Raw genomic sequence first — 8,613 nt, 5'->3', positions numbered from 1 at the left:
CCTGAATCGCCTTTACTAACATCTCCACAAAATTATATGAAAATCCGACGGTCAGATTCTCACGAATCGCCTTCCGAATCACTATTTCTCAATTATACGAAGATCCAACGGTCGGATCTTCGCCCGTGACCTCACAAGGTCACCGGGACAGTCATACGATCAACATATCCAAAATTGAAGCAAAACCGATGGTCAGATCTTCACAGATCGTAAACCGAAGATAAACGTAAAAACGTTAAATAGTAACGTCAAAACGTAAATCCACTATTTATCAACTTTTTCTAACATGACCATGTTATATATCAAAACGCTCGTATGGATGCATAGATCATCGCCTAGATAATGAAAACTCGAAATATGGTCTGATGCGCCGCCACAAGCGGTGGTCAGTGGGCGGTCAACGCGGCGGTCAACGCCGGTCAACCACCTCAGATGGCAAAGTGACCAACTACAAACTGGTTCAAAATGAAAGGGTGATCGACTTCCATACCTGGAGCTAAGTCTGGTTTGGCCTAGATCGTCCTAGATCAAGCGTTGAAGTTGGATTAATCCGGAGCGTCTGATCAGATTCCAGATTAAATCAGGGACGTCGAAAAAGTCAAACCATGATCTAGCGTTCTATACAAAAAATCGTGATGAAAGGCTTACATGGGGATGATCAGCATGAGGAGGAGATCACGAAAATGGGGACGATCGGCCCATGCAACGCCGGAAAAATGGTTTTCCGGTCGGGTCGGGTTCACCTAGCTGGGGTGTCTTCGATCTCCATCTGGGGGCAGCGGCGGGGCAAGGCGGTGGCAGGGAGCTGCTGGGCGGCTCGAGGCGACCTCGGGGAGGGCCGGGTCGTGGCCGGAGGAAGAGCGACGGCGCCGCTGGCGTCGGGTCGGGTCGGCGGGTCGGCAAGGGTGGGGAGGGTTTTGCGCGAGAGAGAGAGAGAGAGAGGGGGGACTATTCCGCAAAAAAACAAATTTTTTGTCCTTAATGAAAAAAATCAGATATTTTTCCTATTTATAGAAAATTCCCAATTTTCAAATATTCATAACTTAATCATACGAACTCCGAATATTGCGTTCCACATGTCCACGAACTCGTATCGACGAGCTCTACAACTTTCATGAAGGAAGTTTTCCCAAATTTTGAACGTATAAAAAGTCAACTTTGTTGACCCCCTAAAAACGTTCGTTTTCGAAAATAAAATCGTTCGAACTAATTCCACAACTTTTCCAAGCTTCGTACTCGCTCCTACTATCGTGAAATCATTTCTAAAAAAAACCACGGAATTTAATTTGGATTTTCCGGGGTATTACAGTCTACCCTCCTTAAAGAAATTTCGTCCCGAAATTTGAGCGTAAGTCAATTCCTCTTGATTAAGGTTGACCTAACCATCGAATCTCCATCTTTCCCAAAGCTGTAGTAATCTACAAAGCCTCAACCTTTGTATAAAAATACATTCCTATGGCCACTAAATCCTTTCATCACAAACGTAAACTCACACAACAACTGCTCAACAACACTCCACATCACATACACAAAATCGTCACATGGATCATCTCATAGATCCTCACTCTGTACTGGCATACAAGCACAGTAAACACTCCCACAAAGTGTTTCGCTACTCAATTAGCATCACGGTAAATCTCCATAGTAAAACTTAAGCATGCACCACTCTTCACAACCATAGAGATGCATCACTCAAAACAAATCATCCCCAAAAGCACGCCAATTAATTATGTCACCCAATGATGATGACTTGGGCTTGCTCAATCCTTGGGCTAAGCACTAGGGCTGGCCAATTGGGCCGAAGAAACCGAACCATCCACATTTCGAACCGGCCCAAACCACTTTGGGTTTAACATTTGGGCCTACTATTCGGGCCGAACAATTGGGCTTACTATTTGGGCCTACCAATCGGCCCACCAACTTCCAGCTCGGCTACGGTATGAAATTGTACATACCGTATATACGTATACATACCGTACAGATCGTGTATACGTATGCATACCGTACAACTGTATATACGTATGCATACTGTACAGACCGTATATACGTATGTATACCGTACATACCGTATATACGTCCGTATATCAAGCATATACGAGACCCAAAAATATTTGTAAGAGGTAGGGTTCGAACTCCCGACCTCAAACACGAAGGTTTTGCTCCCAACCACTGAAGCAAGAGCTGCCTTCATTAATATATGCTCACGTGTTATATTTATTATGTCATAAGTGACATAAATGAAATAACGGGGAAGGCAAGGTTCGAAACCTCAACCTGCCGCACGAAACCTTTGTCCCCCAACCACTGGAGCACAAGCTGTGCTTAATATAATGTGTACAAATTTTATACTTATTATGTCATAAACGAACATAATAAAAATAAACGAGAGGCGAGGTTCGAACCTCAGACCTCTTGTACACGAACTGTACACTCAACCACTCGAGCACGGCTGCTCACGTTATTATCCATACCAATCCTTTTATTTAAACCAACTGTTTCAACTGTTTCAACAATTCGGCCCAAAACATCCAAGACTGTTGCAGAAACCCAGCCCAACGTATCCAAAACTGTTTCAGAAACTCGGCCCATCATGTCCAAAACTGTTTCTGAAACTCGGCCCATCAGGCCTCCACCCACAGCTACAGTGATGCCTTGATCCGAGACAGGCCCAAGTACGGCCCACTTGTGTCACGGCTTATCCCTTCCGTGATTTACGGCAGTCAAATCTGCTTTCGGCTAAAGCTGTCTGCCACAGCATCTCGAGGTTCGGCCTGTCCCCTTACACGCTCTCCACGCGCCAACAACTTTTCCGGGTTTTCGGATGACTTTAATCCAACGCGTGGATTCAAATTCTGAGATCGTTCATCCAACGGTGGAGATCTGCTCACCTTGTTCTATAAATAGGTGCATTCTGGGGAAAAACTGTTCACTCCAAAAGAAAAGAAATTTTCTTCCGAGCTCAAGCCTTTCTCTCTCAACTCTTCAGCCTTTCTCTTCTCAAATCCTTTCTTCATCAATTTCAATCCTTCTCTTCTGATCTTCTCTCCCATCTAGTTGATTCAATCCCATCTTTCCTCTGAACTTTCAGATCTTCAATCTTTTCCTCCAAATCTTCAATCCTTCTTTCTCAGATCTTTTCTTCCATTTGAAGATTCGATCTCATCTTTCCTCTGAGAATCTCAGATCTCCAATCACCAGTTCAACAACTCCAATCCTTCTAACAAAATCTCCCTCAAACACTAAACCATGTATTCCTCGATTTCCACATCCTCTCACCCCATGACCCAAGAGCCACGAACTCTGCAACTAATGGAGCTCCAAACCCCGCAACAAATGGAACCACAACAACAGCAACCAACAGAGGAGGGAGGAAACACCCAAGCAGCTGGAAGTAGTGCCAACATGGATTTCTGGCGAAGCCGTACCAGGTGGATTCCTACTCCAGAACAAATAAGAATCCTCAAGGATCTTTACTACGTCAAGGGATTTAAGTGCCCAACTACAGAGCAGATTCACGAGATCTGTCTCCAGCTGAACCAGTATGGGTATGTTGAGGGTAAGAACATTTACTTTTGGTTCCAGAACGTCAGGGCTCGAGAGAAGCAGATGAATAGGTGTAATCAGGCTGCTCCAGTGCCCATGAGAACTAGTTCTCTTGGTACTGGTAGATCCATTGATCTCAATTTTGGGTCCACTGGTTCTACTGGTGCTGGTGGATCCATCGACATCAATTTTGGGCCAGCTGGTGGATCCATTGACATCAATTTTGGGTCCACTAGTTCTACTGATGATGGTAGATCCATTGATCTCAACTTTGGTTCCACCTATTCTACTGGTAATGAAGGATTTCTTGATTTAAATTCTGTTTCATATTCTTCCTCACACTTCAACACTAATACTAGTACAACTCTTTTGGCACAACAGGAGGACAAACATCCCTGCAACAACGAGGAGGAGATCACCAGGAGGTTCAAACTCTTCCTCTGTTCCCCATGCACGGCGAGGACGTCTTTGGTAACCTGAAGGCTACTTCCGAGGAAGGTAGCGCTTTTGGTTACTATTCTGGTGGCTCAGGCGGTTACCACAGTGGCTCAAACGTTTCTCTTGAGCTCAGCCTCAACCCATCCGGAGCTGCTGACTAGGCTTAGTATAGCATAGTCCTCGCTTTTTTTTTTTTTTTTTTTTTTTTTGTAATATAAACTCAATAAGATGGTGTGCATGTTTTCTTTCCTGTTTGTTTAACCAACAACAACACCAAGGATCGAACCTTGGTCACCCAATACTGTTTTCAAAACCATAAACAACTCTACTGCACACATCTTTCATAATGATGCAATAAAAACAATCACTCAAAAAGAATCCAACAATCAATTAAGTCGCATCGAGGTCTAGCTAGTATCCTCTGAGTCAAACCAAACACAACAATTTCATCGATAGGATTAGGGATTTATAAAGCTAAACACATCCTGAGTTAGCTAGGAAAAACCCACGTTTTTAGAGTTACTCTTACAACTCTTATAGAATCTCGATAATTCCATCTATCAATTGTTTCAACAAAAACTCACCACAATTCAATCCCTAACATTTAGCGATTCAGAAATCAAATCAAACTCCATATCACATAGTAATTCACTTGAACCACTATGGATACCTAACAAAATCACTAAAATCAATATCCGAAATTGCGTTTAACTATAACACCTAAAATCAATCACCAAAGGCACACACTCTCATCCAACATCATTCACAAGAACTGATTCTAACTCTCCCAATTAATTACACCAAAATCAACTCCATTGCAAAACTTTAAGTGTCCCGCCTACTTAAACTTAAAACACACAACAACTTCAAATTCACTGCAGCCCATCTCCATACTACGATCCAAAACTTAAGAAAACTAGTTCACCACACAAAGGCCACAAAATTCAATTTCATTCACTTGAACAAAACTATATTCACAAGTCACGGTCAGGTCATCAACCCATGGTGTTCAAAAGAATAAATTTCAAATCCAGTTTTCCTTGTGAATCGTAACGTATCGTTCCAAAATGATGCAAGTAACATCAACCACGTATATAAGACACATCTCGCGAACTCAATTCAAATTCAGAATCACCAAAACTACTACTAATTCCAATTCTACCAACAATCCTGATTCTGAAGGAATTATAGTACTCAACGACAACCCAAAACAATGGTCTCTCCTCTCTAACCATCGAGCACAAAATAAAATTCTTGTCTCGCACCTTAAACCCTGCTTAACAACTTATAAGCACAAGGAAGAAGTAACCGCAATAATTCCTTCCCTAACCGCAACACTACTCACAACTCCACATGAGTCAAGAATCTATTCAAGAACATTAGTATATCCAACTTAAAAAGGCAAAATTACCATCGATTAATACTCGTATCCACATTACAGACGAGCATAGGTCCAGACCATGCCTTCAACCAAACACTTCAACAATCAAAAGAACCTCATTTCCATAAAACAATCCTCGTTGACTTAACAGAGTTGAATCAAGAGGTTCCTATTCCTCAAGGATTGTAACTCGCGGCCACTGAACTTATTCTCATACGAACCTACAAGACAACTGTAAGGTTCTAAGTACAACCCCTTCGAATATCCATCACCTAAGGAGTATAGTATGCTTGGCTAATACTTGTATAACACTTAAAACACAGTATAAGTCAAATACAAATTCATATTAACCAAGTCAATACTATAGGGAATGTATTCACGTTCCCTAAACGACCTAGCGGCCTAAACAACTCCCAACACTCACGCATACCCAATGACTTAGCCAATACCAAAGAGCACACGATGGGGATCCGCTGCAGACGGGCCATCACTCGGAAGGTATTGACACATCACCAAATATGCACCTTACGCTCTGATACCAAACTGTCACGCCCCGAATTTTGAATAATAAATTCAAATCCGAAACCTGAATAATTACAATTACAAAAAACCAAATCTCGAAACTTCGAGTTCATTATTACAATTCACTCTCACAATATATTATAAAGCTCAAATGAGCATAACACACCTCACAACTTACAATTGTTGTAAAACTCTAACAATTGCTCTAACCGCACGATCACCGTCCTGGTTCTCCTGTCCTGTAGGATTACCCGCTACACAATTTGAATAGTGTACCGGGAGTTGCAACAACACAAAACCCGGTAAGCTTTTTACAGCCAGTATGAGTAAACAAGAAAGAACTGTTGATTTATTAGATTTCAAGACTACCACAAACCCACGTTACTTTCTCACTCTCATATATATATATAGACACTTATGAGTTACTCTCAATTTAGCTCATAAGATCACTCACTCTCATATATATATGTAGACACTTATGAGTTACTCTCAATTTAGCTCATAAGATCCCTCACTCTCATATATATATATAGACACTTATGAGTTACTCTCAAATTCGCTCATAAGATTTCCCAACATTTGGTAGACAGACTCATATATATATATAGACCCTTATGAGTTACTCTCAATTTCCCTCATAAGGTTACCATATATATATTGACACTTATGAGTTACTCTCAATTTCACTCATAAGGTCACTCCACATTTGGCAGACAGACTAGAGCTCTAACTGAACGTAACCACTCGTCCGGCCACAGACGTGATTACGATTTAATACTATTAATAACCACCAGCCCGGTACGAGAGCGTGATTCACTAATAGATGCCATGGTCACCTCGTGACCTAGTGATCTCCACAGATCACAACAATTTATTGTTCCTCAACAATAAAACTCAACACCTCTCACAATATATTGTTTCTCAACAATAACTCAACACAACTCCAACAATACATATTATTTCACGTAATAATATATATACAGACATTCACACAGGAATGTCTAATACACCAACAATAGTTCATATGATTGCAAAATAAAGCAATTAAATATATTGGGTTCGTAATATGAACCACGTGAGGTTTACTCACCTCGATAATCCCGCTGCGTCTTCAATTCAGCTCAAAATACGATCCACAATCGTCCACCAACTCAAACCGTCAATCACCTAGTCCAATAATGATCTTGACTTAGCCAACAACTCAAATATGTAATTAAACGACGATCCAACGCTCAGATTCAAATTAAACGATGATCCAACGGTCGGATCTGAATTTAATGATGATCCAACGGTCGGATCCTCACGGATCGCCTTTAGGATCATCCTCCAAAATTATCACGAAGATCCAACGGTCAGATCTTCCTGAATCGCCTTTACTAACATCTCCACAAAATTATATGAAAATCCGACGGTCAGATTCTCACGAATCGCCTTCCGAATCACTATTTCTCAATTATACGAAGATCCAACGGTCGGATCTTCGCCCGTGACCTCACAAGGTCACCGGGACAGTCATACGATCAACATATCCAAAATTGAAGCAAAACCGATGGTCAGATCTTCACAGATCGTAAACCGAAGATAAACGTAAAAACGTTAAATAGTAACGTCAAAACGTAAATCCACTATTTATCAACTTTTTCTAACATGACCATGTTATATATCAAAACGCTCGTATGGATGCATAGATCATCGCCTAGATAATGAAAACTCGAAATATGGTCTGATGCGCCGCCACAAGCGGTGGTCAGTGGGCGGTCAACGCGGCGGTCAACGCCGGTCAACCACCTCAGATGGCAAAGTGACCAACTACAAACTGGTTCAAAATGAAAGGGTGATCGACTTCCATACCTGGAGCTAAGTCTGGTTTGGCCTAGATCGTCCTAGATCAAGCGTTGAAGTTGGATTAATCCGGAGCGTCTGATCAGATTCCAGATTAAATCAGGGACGTCGAAAAAGTCAAACCATGATCTAGCGTTCTATACAAAAAATCGTGATGAAAGGCTTACATGGGGATGATCAGCATGAGGAGGAGATCACGAAAATGGGGACGATCGGCCCATGCAACGCCGGAAAAATGGTTTTCCGGTCGGGTCGGGTTCACCTAGCTGGGGTGTCTTCGATCTCCATCTGGGGGCAGCGGCGGGGCAAGGCGGTGGCAGGGAGCTGCTGGGCGGCTCGAGGCGACCTCGGGGAGGGCCGGGTCGTGGCCGGAGGAAGAGCGACGGCGCCGCTGGCGTCGGGTCGGGTCGGCGGGTCGGCAAGGGTGGGGAGGGTTTTGCGCGAGAGAGAGAGAGAGAGAGGGGGGACTATTCCGCAAAAAAACAAATTTTTTGTCCTTAATGAAAAAAATCAGATATTTTTCCTATTTATAGAAAATTCCCAATTTTCAAATATTCATAACTTAATCATACGAACTCCGAATATTGCGTTCCACATGTCCACGAACTCGTATCGACGAGCTCTACAACTTTCATGAAGGAAGTTTTCCCAAATTTTGAACGTATAAAAAGTCAACTTTGTTGACCCCCTAAAAACGTTCGTTTTCGAAAATAAAATCGTTCGAACTAATTCCACAACTTTTCCAAGCTTCGTACTCGCTCCTACTATCGTGAAATCATTTCTAAAAAAAACCACGGAATTTAATTTGGATTTTCCGGGGTATTACAACAATTTTCTGTTGTTTGAGTGCATACGTAACAACATATTTTTTCTTGTTTCTGTTGTTC

The sequence above is a fragment of the Rosa rugosa genome, chromosome 7 (genome assembly GCF_958449725.1).
Source record: "Rosa rugosa chromosome 7, drRosRugo1.1, whole genome shotgun sequence".
NCBI lineage: Eukaryota > Viridiplantae > Streptophyta > Magnoliopsida > Rosales > Rosaceae > Rosa > Rosa rugosa.
This window is presented reverse-complemented; position numbering follows the sequence as displayed.